At 44.2% G+C, this 12607-nt stretch overlaps 1 long non-coding RNA gene across 1 annotated transcript in view; it reads left to right on the top strand.

The window, feature by feature from the left end:
* Window positions 1-4341, top strand: part of LOC144381813 (uncharacterized) — a 40473-nt gene extending 36132 nt beyond the window's left edge. Inside the window, exon 8 of the long non-coding RNA XR_013447658.1 lies at window positions 4146-4341. This is a non-coding gene — a long non-coding RNA (uncharacterized LOC144381813). The remainder of the gene's footprint in view (window positions 1-4145) is intronic.
* The last annotated feature ends 8266 nt before the right edge of the window (window positions 4342-12607 follow it).

The following is a 12607-nucleotide window of genomic DNA, read 5'->3' as shown; positions in this document are numbered from 1 at the left end:
CTAGCCTGCCAGGTCTCTGTGGATAGGTTTGTTGACAGTCTAATGTTTCTACCATTGTAGGTTACAGATCTCTTCTCCTGAGTTGCTTTCAGGATTTTCTCTTTGTCTCTGAGACTCGTAAGTTTTACTATTAGATGTCGGGGTGTTGACTTATTTTTATTGATTCTGAGAGGGGTTCTCTGTGCTTCCTGGATTTTGATGCCTGTTTCCTTCCCCAAATTAGGGAAGTTCTCTGCTATAATTTGCTCCAATATACCTTCTGCCCCTCTCTCTCTTCTTCTTCTAGGATCCCAATTATTCAAATGTTGTTTCGTCTTATGGTATCGCTTATCTCTCGAATTCTGCCCTCGTGATCCAGTAGTTGTTTATCTCTCTTTTTCTCAGCTTCTTTATTTTCCATCATTTGGTCTTCTATGTCACTAATTCTCTCTTCTGCCTAATTTATCCTAGCAGTTAGAGCCTCCATTTTTGATTGCACCTCATGAATAGCTTTTTTGATATCATCTTGTTTAGATTTTAGTTCTTTTATTTCTCCAGAAAGGGTTTCTCTAATAAATTCCATGCTTTTTTCAAGCCCAGCTAGTATCTTTAAAATCATCATTCTGGGGGCGCCTGGGTGGCTCAGATGGTTAAGTGTCTGCCTTCGGCTCAGGTCATGATCCCAGGGTCCTGGGATCAAGTCCCGCATCGGGCTCCCTGCTCAGCGGGGAGCCTGCTTCTCCCTCTGCCTCTGCCTCTCTCTCTCTCTCTCTGACTCTCATGAATAAATAAATAAAAAACATTAAAAAATAAAATAAAATCATCATTCTGAACTCTAGTTCCAACATCTTACTAATGTCTGTATTGATTAGGTCCCTGGCAGTCGGTACTGCCTCTTGTTCTTTTTGTTGAGGTGATTTTTTCTGTCTTGTCATTTTGTCCAGAGGAGAATAGATGAATGAGAGAACAAAATGCTAACAGGGTAACAATGTCCCCAGAAAATTTCCACTAAACAAATCAGAAAAGACCTGAAACCGGGGGAAAGAAAGAAAAAAGAAAAAAAAAGTAAAAGATAAAAACAAACAAACAAAAACAAAACAAAACAAAGAAAACAGAATATGATCAAATATGATCAGGCTGGTGCATAGATCAGTGCCACACACTAGATTTTGGGCATATTTTGGTCTGTTAGAAGAAAGTGCCTCCCAAAATTTTAAAGAAAGAAAAACTTATATATGTAAAAAAAAAGGGTTAATACGATGAAGTGATAGAATATGACTGTAAAGATGAAAATTATAAAAGATTTTATAAAAGGAATTGATAAGATAAAAAGTTGGTTGAAGAAAGAAAAAGAGGTTTTTTAAAAAAATTTTTTTATTGTTATGTTAATCACCATACATTACATCATTAGTTTTAGATGTAGTGTTCCATGATTCATTGTTTGTGCATAACACCCAGTGCTCCATGCAGAACGTGCCCTCTTTAATACCCATCACCAGGCTAACCCATCCTCCCATCCCCCTCCCCTCTAGAACCCTCAGTTTGTTTTTCAGAGTCCATCGTCTCTCATGGTTCGTCTCCCCCTCCAATTTCCCCCCCTTCATTCTTCCGAAAGAAGAGGTTTAAAAAAAAAAAAAAGGGAGAGAATGTGATCAGGCAGGAGACTAGAAGAAAGCCATATACTAGAGATTTAGGGTGTATTTTGATCTGTTAGAAGAAACTGTATCCCAAAATTTTAAAGAGAGAACAGCTTATATATATATACCAGAAATAAGGGTAACTACTATGAAGGCATAGAATATGACTCTAAAAATGAAAAATAAAAAAGATTTTTTTTTTAAAAGGGATTGATAAGATGTTGGTTGAAAAAGGGAAAAAGAAAAATTAAAAAAAAACAGTTAAAAGAAATTAACTTTGAAAGACTAAAGAATCATTGGAAAAAAGCCATGAATTCTATGTGCAGTATTCCCCTAGCGCTGGAGTTCTGCTGTTCTCATTGATTGGTAAACTTGGTCTTGGCTGGCTGTTCTAGCTGATCTTCTCGGGGAGGGGCCTGTTGCCGTGGTTCCCAAATATCTTTGCTGGAGGCAGAATTGCCCCGCCCTTGCTGGTCGGGCTAAGTAATCTGCTCGGGTTTGCTCTCGGGAACTTTTGTTCCCTGCAAGCTTTCTGTTAGGCTTTGGAGGACGAGAGTGAAAATGGCAGCCTCCCAATCTCTGCCCCAGAGGAGCTGAGAACTCGGGCCCCCACTCCTCAGTGAGCCCCCAGAGAAAAGCAGTCAGTCATTCCCGTCTCCCCAGTCTCCAGCCGCACTCCCTGCTCACCCGGCCTGTGACCGAGCATTTCTATCTCTGGCACCCAACCCGGTGTGGAGTCTCCAAACCCAGCAGATCCCTGCGGTGCACTCCTGCACCGTTCCTCCCAGGGGAGGAAGCGGAGTCTCCCCGGATCTGCCGCTTGTTGGGTCCCTGCTGGAGGAGCAGTGGCCCGACTGTGCCGTGGATCATGGTTTATGGCAACCCCGAGCTGAGAACCCGCGCCTCGGCTCCGTCTCTGCAGCCGGCTTCCCCGCTCTGATACCTGGGAGCTCTGCTGCACTAAGTCACCCCCGGTCTTTCTGTGACTCCGAGGGTCCTGAGACCACACTGTCCCACGAGGGTTCCACCCCCCGCTTAGCCACTGGAGCGACGTCCCTCAGCGGAGCTGACTTCTAAAAGTTCCGATTTTGTGCTCCCACGCTCTATCACTTGCCAGAAGCGGCCGTCGGAGGCCCCCTCCCCTTCAGTGTATCCTCCTGAATATCGCCTTGGATTCACTTCTCCGCACGTCCTACCTTCCAGAAAGTGGTTGCTTTTCTGTTCAGAGAGTTGTTGCTATTCTTTTCTTTGATCTCCTGTTGAGTTCGTATGTGTTCAGAATGGTTTGATCCCTATCCAGCTGAATTCCTGGGACCAGATGAAATCTAGGTCTCCTACTCCTCCACCATCTTGATCCTTCTCGGTCCTGTCTTGCTTTAAGAGCAGATAGGGTTTAGAATATATGTCCTCAAGGTCTCTTCACTCTTTTCAAGAAATAATCTAAAGTGGCTGATAACCCAGGCAAGTTGTGCAACAGAAGTAGAAGGGCTAACCCTTAGTGTCTGTAGGCAGGGGACCCGTATTCTGCCCCTGTTCCACTTCATCGAGCCTTCCTTTGGGCAAGTCATGTAATCAGTTGAAAGCTTGGTTTTGTTTCAGCCATCTTTATTTCATTTGATTTTCCATATGAGGGAAATGGAGACCCAGAAAAGTGAAGTGACTTGGTCAAGGTTGGACAGCTTGTGAGTGGCAGGGCAAGGACTGCAGAAGGGTGGGAACCTCCCGACTTCTTGGTGCTCCCTCCCGGACACACATATTCAGAAGAGTTTCAAGCATACCTGAGTGAGGGTTAGGGCTGTGCCCCCTCTCTGTTGGTTAGGACATGACAATTTACTGTGTTGGGAGGAATCATTGACCAGTTTTAGCTATTCAGACAGGGACTTACAAACTTGGCTCTCAAGTTGTGTTTATAAAGTGGCTCTTGGTAAGCGAATAAATCTGGATATCATGCATTATTGCAAAAATCGCCTGTGTCAATCTGTGAGTCAGTGAATTACCCACTGCTGTGGTAACAAAGGATGGTGAGAACAGGGCCATGTTGATTTTTAATAAAAATAAAGGATGCCAACCCTGGCATGATTTCCTCCACAGTATAATAATCCCAATCTCATGGAGAGATTAAAAAAATACAAATTCCAGGGCCTTATTCCTTGGAAAGCCTAGACAGGTCCTACAAATGTGTATCTTCACAAAGTTTTCTCAGGAGATTCTGGTAATCGGCCTAGTATTTCAGTCACTGAGTGCACAGGATAGGAATTCTTTTTTTTTTTTTTTAAAGATTTTATTTATTTATTTGAGAGAGAAAGAATGAGAGACAGAGAGCGTGAGAGGGAAGAGGATCAGAGGGAGAAGCGGACTCCCCGCTGAGCAGGGAGCCCGATGCGGGACTTGATCCTGGGACTCCAGGATCATGACCTGAGCTGAAGGCAGTTGCTTAACCAACTGAGCCACCCAGGCGCCCCAAGGATAGGAATTCTTGAAGCAGCCTTTGGACATCTTTAAATTGTGGTTTATTTGCTTTGCTTTCAGACAAAATGTGTGTTAGCACCAGATGGATGGATGTCACTCAGTGATGACCAGATGGTACAAACTGTTGAACTTCTCAGAAGCGCTATTAACCATGGGAGTGGTTTGCTTTTGCCTTCAAATATATAATCTGAAAAACATATGTCAGTCGTTATTAAGGAACCAGAGGTGAACACTGAATATTGTTAGTATTCTGGTCAATTAGAGGATGCCATCAAAACAATATTTTATTTTTTTAAATTTTTAAAAAATTTTATTTATTATGTTATGTTAATCACCATACAATACATCATTAGTTTTTGATGTGGTGATCCACAATCCATTGTTTTCGTATAACACCCAGTGCTCCATGCAGTACGTGCCCTCCTTAATACCCATCACCAGGCTAACCCATCCCTTCACCCCCCTCCCCTCTAAAACCCTCAGTTTGTTTCTCAGAGTCCATAGTCTCTCATGGTTCATCTCTCCCTCTGATTTCCCCCTCTTCATTTTTCCCTTCCTTCTCCTGGTGTCTTCCATGCTATTCCTTATGTTCCACAAATAAGTGAAACCATATGATAATTAACTTTCTCTGCTTGATTTATTTGACTTAGCATAATCTCCTCCAGTCCCATCTATGTTGATGTAAAAGTTGGGTATTCATCCTTTCTGATGGCTGAGTAATATTCCATTGTATATATGGACCACATCTTTATCCATTCATCTGTTGAAGGGCATCTTGGCTCTTTCCACAGTTTGGCTATTGCGGACATTGCTGCTATGAACATTGGGGTACATATGGCCCTTCTTTTCACTACATCTGTGTCTTTGAGATAAATACCCAAGAGTGCAATTGCTGGGTCATAGGGTAGCTCTTTCAAGATACATCTCCAAAAGCTAGTGAAACAAAAGCAAAAATGAACTTTTGGGACTTCATCAAGATAAAAAGCTTCTGCACAGCAAAGGAAACAGTCAACAAAACAAAGAAGCAACCCATAGAATGGGAGAAGATATTTGCAAATGACACTACAGATAAAGGGCTGGTATCCAAGATCTATAAAGAACCTCTCAAACTCAACACCCCAAAAACAAATAAGTCAAAAAATGGGCAGAAGACATGAACAGACCCTTCTCTGAAGAAGACATACAGATGGCTAACAGACACATGAAAAAATGTTCATCATCATTAGCCATCAGGGAAATTCAAATCAAAACCACATTGAGATACCACCTTACACCAGTTAGAATGGCAAAAATGGACAGGGCAAGAGACAACAAATGTTGGAGAGGTTGTGGAGAAAGGGGAACCCTCTTCCACTGTTGGTGGGAATGCAAGTTGGTACAGCCACTTTGGAAAAGAGTGTGGAGGTGCCTCAAAACAACATTTTTAAAAATACAAAGACTGAACCCATTAGATGTTATCAATCATCACTTTAGATCAGTAGTTCTCAACAGAGGTGGTAGGTACATTTGACAATGGCCTGATACTTTTGGTTGTCATACTTGACAGGGGTGGGGGATTCTGGCATTTTATAGGTAGAGAATGCTGTACATTCAGCAATGCATATGACAGGTCCCCCCACCAGGGAATGATCTGGCACCCAATGTTGATAGTGCTGGATTGAGAAATCTTGCTTTAGAGGCTCTAACTCAGGCTTGAATATAATTCCCTCATCGCCAATCTTTTAGCTTGGTGTGTGTGTGTATGTATGTGTGTGTTATATGTTTATGTGTGTGTATGTGATGAGGCCAAGGCATCCATGATTCCAGAACGTTCTTCTGTGGATTCATGTGTGAATCTTCTGCCACCTTTAGGCCCTGCTGGGGAAGACTTTTGGACACCCCTTCATTCATATGTGGCCATTATGACCACCAAGTGAACAGTTGTCTCCTCTTTGGGCTCCTGGAGCTGCTGAGACCCCTGGGGACTGCTGCAGTTCCACAGTGTGGTCCTTGGGCTGCTCCACCCCAAGGTGAATCACTAGCTCTATCTGACTCCTCTCTCCACTCTCCTGAGTGGACTTGCTCCTGCTTTGTCCTCTCTGGCACATTTAGTACCTATTTTCAGACTTGTCAATCACCCTCTATTGGAAAATACTTTCTTTTGTGTTAGAAGAGCTTAGAAGCTGCATGGCAGAGTCAATAGAGTTCTGCATGGGGAGGCAGGAGTCTCAGGTTAGAGCTCACCTTGACCACCAACTTGCTGTGTGGCCTTAGGCAAGTTACTTCTCTGCTCCTCATTTTACCCTCAGTACAATAGATGGCTAGTTGAGAAGAGTTCTCAGGTCCTTTCCTGGTCTGACATTGAGAACTCTGAAGTTGGCAGCCTTTCCCTCAACAGAAGGACTGCAGACTGACCAGTCACAACACATCTTGAGAGCCACACCTGCACTTATGTTTTCCTCCTAAATGCTAAAAGGAATGTGCCATCTTATCATTCTGGGCAGAATCCTACACCCACACTGACGGATGTCAATTTTGGCATTTATTAGAGTGCCAGTAAATCTTGAAAACAATAAATATCTCATTACTTTGCTGATGATGTGTCTTTAAGTGCTACTTCAAAATGCCTGTCGTTGCTGTACTTGATTTATAACAAGGACTCATTTTAATCTTGCAATCTTTCATCTTTTGCAAGCACTTTGTTGGACCCTAATCAGATTTCTATAAATCCCTTAGAGCAACCAGCGAGGAGGCCAAAGTGGGTATTCCAGGGATGATGTGGTCCTTCATCCTGACAGGTTTGGAGTCTGATTTCCTGACCTAGGATTGCCAGTTAAAATGATATAGACCTTGATGTCAGGCAGGCTCAGATTAATATCCCATGTCCTAACCTCTCACAGCTGGCTGGGTCATCTTGGACAAACCAATGTAACCTCCCTAAGTCTCAGTCTTCTTGCCTGTAAAATGGGGGATTGTGGTTCCTTTGCAGAGTTGAGGTTAAGAGGGAATGAGTTGACACATGCACAACACCTATCCTGGTTTCTGGAATAGAGGAAATGCTCCAACAATGATGGCCTATTAAAATGATTATTACTTCGAAGAAAGAACTGAGAGCTCCTAGTCAGAAAGCCCTGGAGGCCAATGTCAAGGGCTGTACATCAACTCCTCTTCTGTTTTAATACTGAATTAACAACCAGGCAGGGGGAAAAATGGAACATTTAAATATTTAAACCAAACATTTAATTTTTAAACATGAACATTCTTTTTATAACTTGGACTGCTCTTCAAGGCCTATAGAAAATTCCCCAAACCTCTGCTATCTGCCCTCCTTTGGGGTGTGTGCTAAGAACACTGCTAACCTTGGATGCCTCTGAACTTGGCAGGGGACGATACATTTGTTTTATTCAGAGGAAGGCACATTTGTGTCCTAATAAAGGTATTACTGAGAAGTTTCTGTAAAGAAAGAGTAAATCCCTGTGTAATAGAAATGAAACTAAATCTAACAGGAAGGCAATGATTTCATGTGACTCTCTTGATTCTTGCTCTCTGCCAGTCCTAGTTCTGGGTTTTGCACAAGCTATCTCTTTCAAATTGCACACACACACACACAAACCATGGCAAGGCTTTTGCTGTAATCATGTTTGTGTCCATAGGAAAATGAGGTTTAGCAAGCCTAACTAAGGACCCCAGGGTCATGCATTTGAGATAGTGGACATTTATGCTTCCATATCCTCTTTTTCGGGCAAGGACCCTCTGATTTTTCCACGGAGATCCACCATCTCCTCCCCTCCAGGTTGTTGCTGCTGCTGGTGGAGTTAAATCCACCTGCACTTTGTGTGTGTTCTTGGTCTCATGACAGTTCTGCTCACAGTGGCCATAGCTGTTGGTTCAGGAATACACACGTGGACCAAGAGAGGCCAGGTAGATGCACCAAGATGTCCCTGGGATCCTGGAAGAGGACACTGGTGCTACTCTTGGCCATCTTGCCACCAGGAAGGGAGAGCCTGTTGAGGAAGAAGCTGGTAGAAGCTGGAAGAGATTATAGCTGGTCTAGTTGAATCTCTGAATCTCTGAGGTCATCACTTCCCTTTAAGAAAAGAGGTTTCTCTCCTCTTGATGACTTGTTATTTATTTATGTATTTCTTTCACCTCATTAATTAATGCAACACTCCCATGGAGCGCTGTTATGTTTGGGGTGCTAGAGCTACAATGTGTCCAGTCCAACCTGGGTCTCCCCCATCTCTGACCACAAAATGCTTTGACATCCTGCATTTATAACCAAGTTGCTGCATATCCAGGATCCATAGGCTGTCATCACTCTTGGGGTGCAGTGCTCCTCAAGGCTGATCAGCACAGATTTCCATCCCAGCTTTCTTCCCTGGGTTCTCCCTTGAAGCATAGCAAAGCACCCCACTATTGCCACAGGCCACTATTCTTGGGGTCCAGAGGTCTAAATCCCTTTGGGATCCCTACTGCTGCTGTTTCCTACCTCCCTCCTGGATGCCCTACAAGGCAGGGTCTCCCCCAAACCTCCAGCCAACCTCTTCTCAGCACCCTCAGGCATCTCTGCACCTCCTGGACTCTTGAGAGCACCAAGGGTAGTTTTCTTGAGAGCAGCGGGTGGGTAACTACTTAAACTTGCAAATTTGTGAAGATCCTTCCAGAACAAGTGGCAGTGTGCCCAAAGACAAATTCAACTCTCCAACCGAGAAAGGTAGAAATCTTCCTAAAATTTAAAATTGGTCTTGATTGCTTCAAAACAAAATTAAAAAGAAAAACAAAACTAAACCAAACAGCCACAGACATAAGAACAAGAGCAATGGCATCCGTCTGACCCTGTGGTCCAGTTCCCACCTTTGGATTAAGACGCACTTTTCTCCAAAGATGGGACTTCTTTCCCTCCTGTGACTTTCTACACCTACTTGCAAGCTGTCCCACCAATGTGGTCTCAGACACGCAGGCACAAAGCTGCTTTATGTGAGTGTGGTTCTTTGAGTGGGTCATACTCCCTTTTCTGTTATAAAGCAGTTTGTTGCAAAAAATCTTTGATCTCTGCCTCCTCCAGGGAGTTTTTGGCATCTCTCTCCAGGTTTTTATCATATTGAAACTTGATCTTCTCCTTGGCTTTTCTCTCCTCCTTGAGCCTGAGTATCTCCAGGCAATCTTGCTGGTTTTGTGGACCCTCCAGAGGGCTAAGCAGGATGCTGGCTACTCTGGATTCAGAAGGAGGAGTCTAGGATTTCTGTCCCAACACTCCTGCTTTGGTGTTCTGTGGCTTTGGGCAAACAACTCCCCTCTGGGAACTTCATTTTCCTCAGCTATAAAAGTAGGATAACATCACCGTTGTGGAATGCAAACTGGTCACTACTGTTCATACTTCTCCATGTTCGTGCCCTTCAAAATGTGCTTTTGCAACTTTTTCCTTCAAAGTTGGAGTCCATTTCCCTACCCCTTGAGTAGGGGCAGGTCTTTTGCCTTTCTTTTGCTAATAGGATACAGTGGAAGTGACAGTGAGCCAGTTTGAATGTTCAAGTTCAAGGAGTCTTCCATGCTTCCACTAGCTCTTTTGGACCCCTGCTTCTGCTATGTGAATAAGCCCAGAGGACCCTGTTGGAGGAGGAGAGCCCATGTGGAGCAGAGGTACCTTATCCCAGGGGAAGCTATCCTAGACCAGCTAGCTCCTAGCTACTCTGCAGACCACTAATAGCCACTAAGCTACATCCAGTTCAACCTGCAGAATCGTAAGCTAAATAAATAGTTGTTGTTTTAAGCCATTAAGTCTGGCATTGTTTTGTTATGCAGCAAAAGCTAATACAGTCCCTCGCTTCTCAGATGATTGCAATAAATGAGATAGCATGTGTGAGTACTTTGTAAACTGAAGCTTATCTTCACCATCTCCCCCTCCTCACTCTCAAGTATCCTTGCTTACATCAATGGACTCAGAGTCTGCCTTTCCTTAGTACTGGACAGCATCTCTGACCACAAGGAGACATGGCTACAGAAGCGGGGTGACAGCAATACCTCCTTCCTCGGACGCTCAGAGCCAACTTCTCCATCTGATGGAATTTTGGAACCTCTGTCACCTCCAGACTCTAGACATTGCTCAATCTTTAATATCTGCTTTGTTGGACTGATTACCCCAAACTCTTGCCTGTTCTTAGGCCCTAATAACTAATAAGAAAATCCAAGAAGTATACTCCAAAGAGTTTTGTTCAAGTTTGTGAGTTTTGTTCAAGTTTGCAATTTAGGTGGTCTTGCTAGCCAGCTCTGTGACCTTAGATGAGCTCTGAGACTTCATTTCCCCAAAATCAGAAATAGTAACAGGCTTCTTACTCATCCCTCACAGGGGTGCCTTGGGAATCATGAGGTAATCCTGTATATGAAAGCACTTTTTCAACTATAAAGCCCTGTGCAAATTTATTTGCTTGCCCATTCCACAAATAGTTATTGAGTGCTACTGTCTCCAGGCACTATTCTAGAAGTTTGGGCAATTTCAGTGAGTGAAGCAGAACAAATCCCTGCCTGCATGTGGTTACACTACATTAATTAGGGTTACCCAGCCCTGCTGTGACCTCACAACATTGGTGTGTTTTTTTACTAGAACTTACCTTTGTCTTAGCATCGGTTTCTTAGGCAATAGAGCCTGAGGAAAACATACGTGCTAAGGCTCTATTGGTGGGTAAGATCCCAAAGAAGCAAGATTATGGAGTAAAATGGGAACCAAGGTAGGGGAGGGGAAACAGATATACGGTGTGACACTGAGCTACCCACAGCTTCACTCCAAACAGTCATTTGCTGGGCCATGTAGGACCACTTTGAAGAGGCCACACGGAACACTGTGTCTTGCAAGAGCCCCCTCAGGAGAGAAAGGGAGAGCGGTTCAATGCCTGTTCCTTTCTGTCTGCCATCTCTCAATGGTCAAAAGTTGTGCAATGCAAGTTAATTCTTCCATACTGCCACTGTTTTACCTGACCCTCTTGGTAGCCACCTGGAGAGCAAGGCCCATTCAACAGTGGCAGCATGGAGTGGGCCCAGTTGGGTGAGCCAGTGAGTATGAAAACCTGCTGTCAAGTGTCTTGCATGTTGGCATTGTGCCCGCACATGGGGCACAAGGCTGGTGGTGTAAGGCTAAGATGGGGCACTGTTGGGGCACACCTCATGACATGGGAGGCCTGCAGAGGGCTTGGCTCGTTAAGCAGGGGAGGGCATTGACAGCATACCCACTGCTGTGAAGCTGGTAAGGAGCACATAGCCTCTCTTGAATGAAGCTGGAAATCTCTTTTGGTCTCCAAGAATATGATTGAGGCCAGATGACCTTTCTAGAGGCAAACCATGGATGAAAAAATTTGGGAAAGTCATGAACAGGATCTAGTATGTCTTTGAGTACCCATTTGGACAGAATTTCACAAAGCTTGGCATAGCAGAAGAAGGAATCGCTGCAAGCCAGGGGCCCCTGGTCCTCCTCTCCCACTAACTTGCTTTGTGACCTCAAGCCCACTCCTGAAGCTCTCCATGGCCCAGAATTCCCATGTGTGAAATGAGAGCTCAGCTATTCTGGAGCCCTGCAAAGCCATCCTTCCTAAACCCTGCCTGTGTCCCCTGTTCTGTGTGTGCACAGGGAGCACAGGCAACCATAGGAGAGGCAGGCTTACCAGGGGAGAGTCATAGAAGGGTAATGAATAACCAAGGTCACAGTCAACTTCCTCCTGCTGGCACTGTTACAGTCCAGGATATATATAGCCATCGAGGACTTCCATCCAGTGCTGACCGGCTGCAAATATTTAACACATCCCGTGGTGGAAGGAATGGCCACCAATCACCAGCCGTCCTCAGCAATGACTCTGAAGGAAGCCAAGGGCGAAATCTCACTGGTGTCAACCTCCTCGGTTGGCATCCGTAATGACCAAGAAATGCCTGAAGCCCCTGCCGACTGTATGTTTAAAGGTGACCCTCGATTTATTTATGAGGCAGTGGAGTCCTTTAACTTTTGAACTTTTTGATGGGTTGAGCCTGCCAAAATGTGATTCCAGAAGCATTTTGAGTAAGTAATTATTTTTCCAAAAGGACCAATGTCACTGACTAACGATTATTGTTTGCTTGCTGGGCCTGGCGTGCATTTTTATATGCATCTCTCCTTCACCTTCACAGTGAACCTGTGAGGTGGGTCCTAATTAATAGATGAGGAAACTGAAATTCATAGAGACTAAGTAGTTTCCCCACAGTCACCCAGCTACTAAGTGACCAAGCTGCATTGACTCAGAATCCATAATTCAAGCTTTTGACTACTTCACAATTCAGTGTCTCTTCATCAAAACACTGAATTGGCCTACCTAGAGGTAGGGTGAGCATATAGCTTATCATCCAGACCAGTCCACTCTGAGGAGTAAAGGGGGAACCATGAACTATCACCCCAACATAGTAGGAGTCAATCTGGGCTTCCCCGGCAAACAGAGATATCTTGTCACCCTAGGACTTGGAACAGTAGAATAAAAGCTGGAGTCAATTTATTCTGACCTTATCCCTCTTTCTTATTTCCCCCCCAG

This window comes from Halichoerus grypus, chromosome 5, assembly GCF_964656455.1.
Source record: "Halichoerus grypus chromosome 5, mHalGry1.hap1.1, whole genome shotgun sequence".
NCBI lineage: Eukaryota > Metazoa > Chordata > Mammalia > Carnivora > Phocidae > Halichoerus > Halichoerus grypus.
Note: the sequence above shows the minus strand (reverse complement) of the source record. Positions and strands in the feature narration are given on the sequence as shown.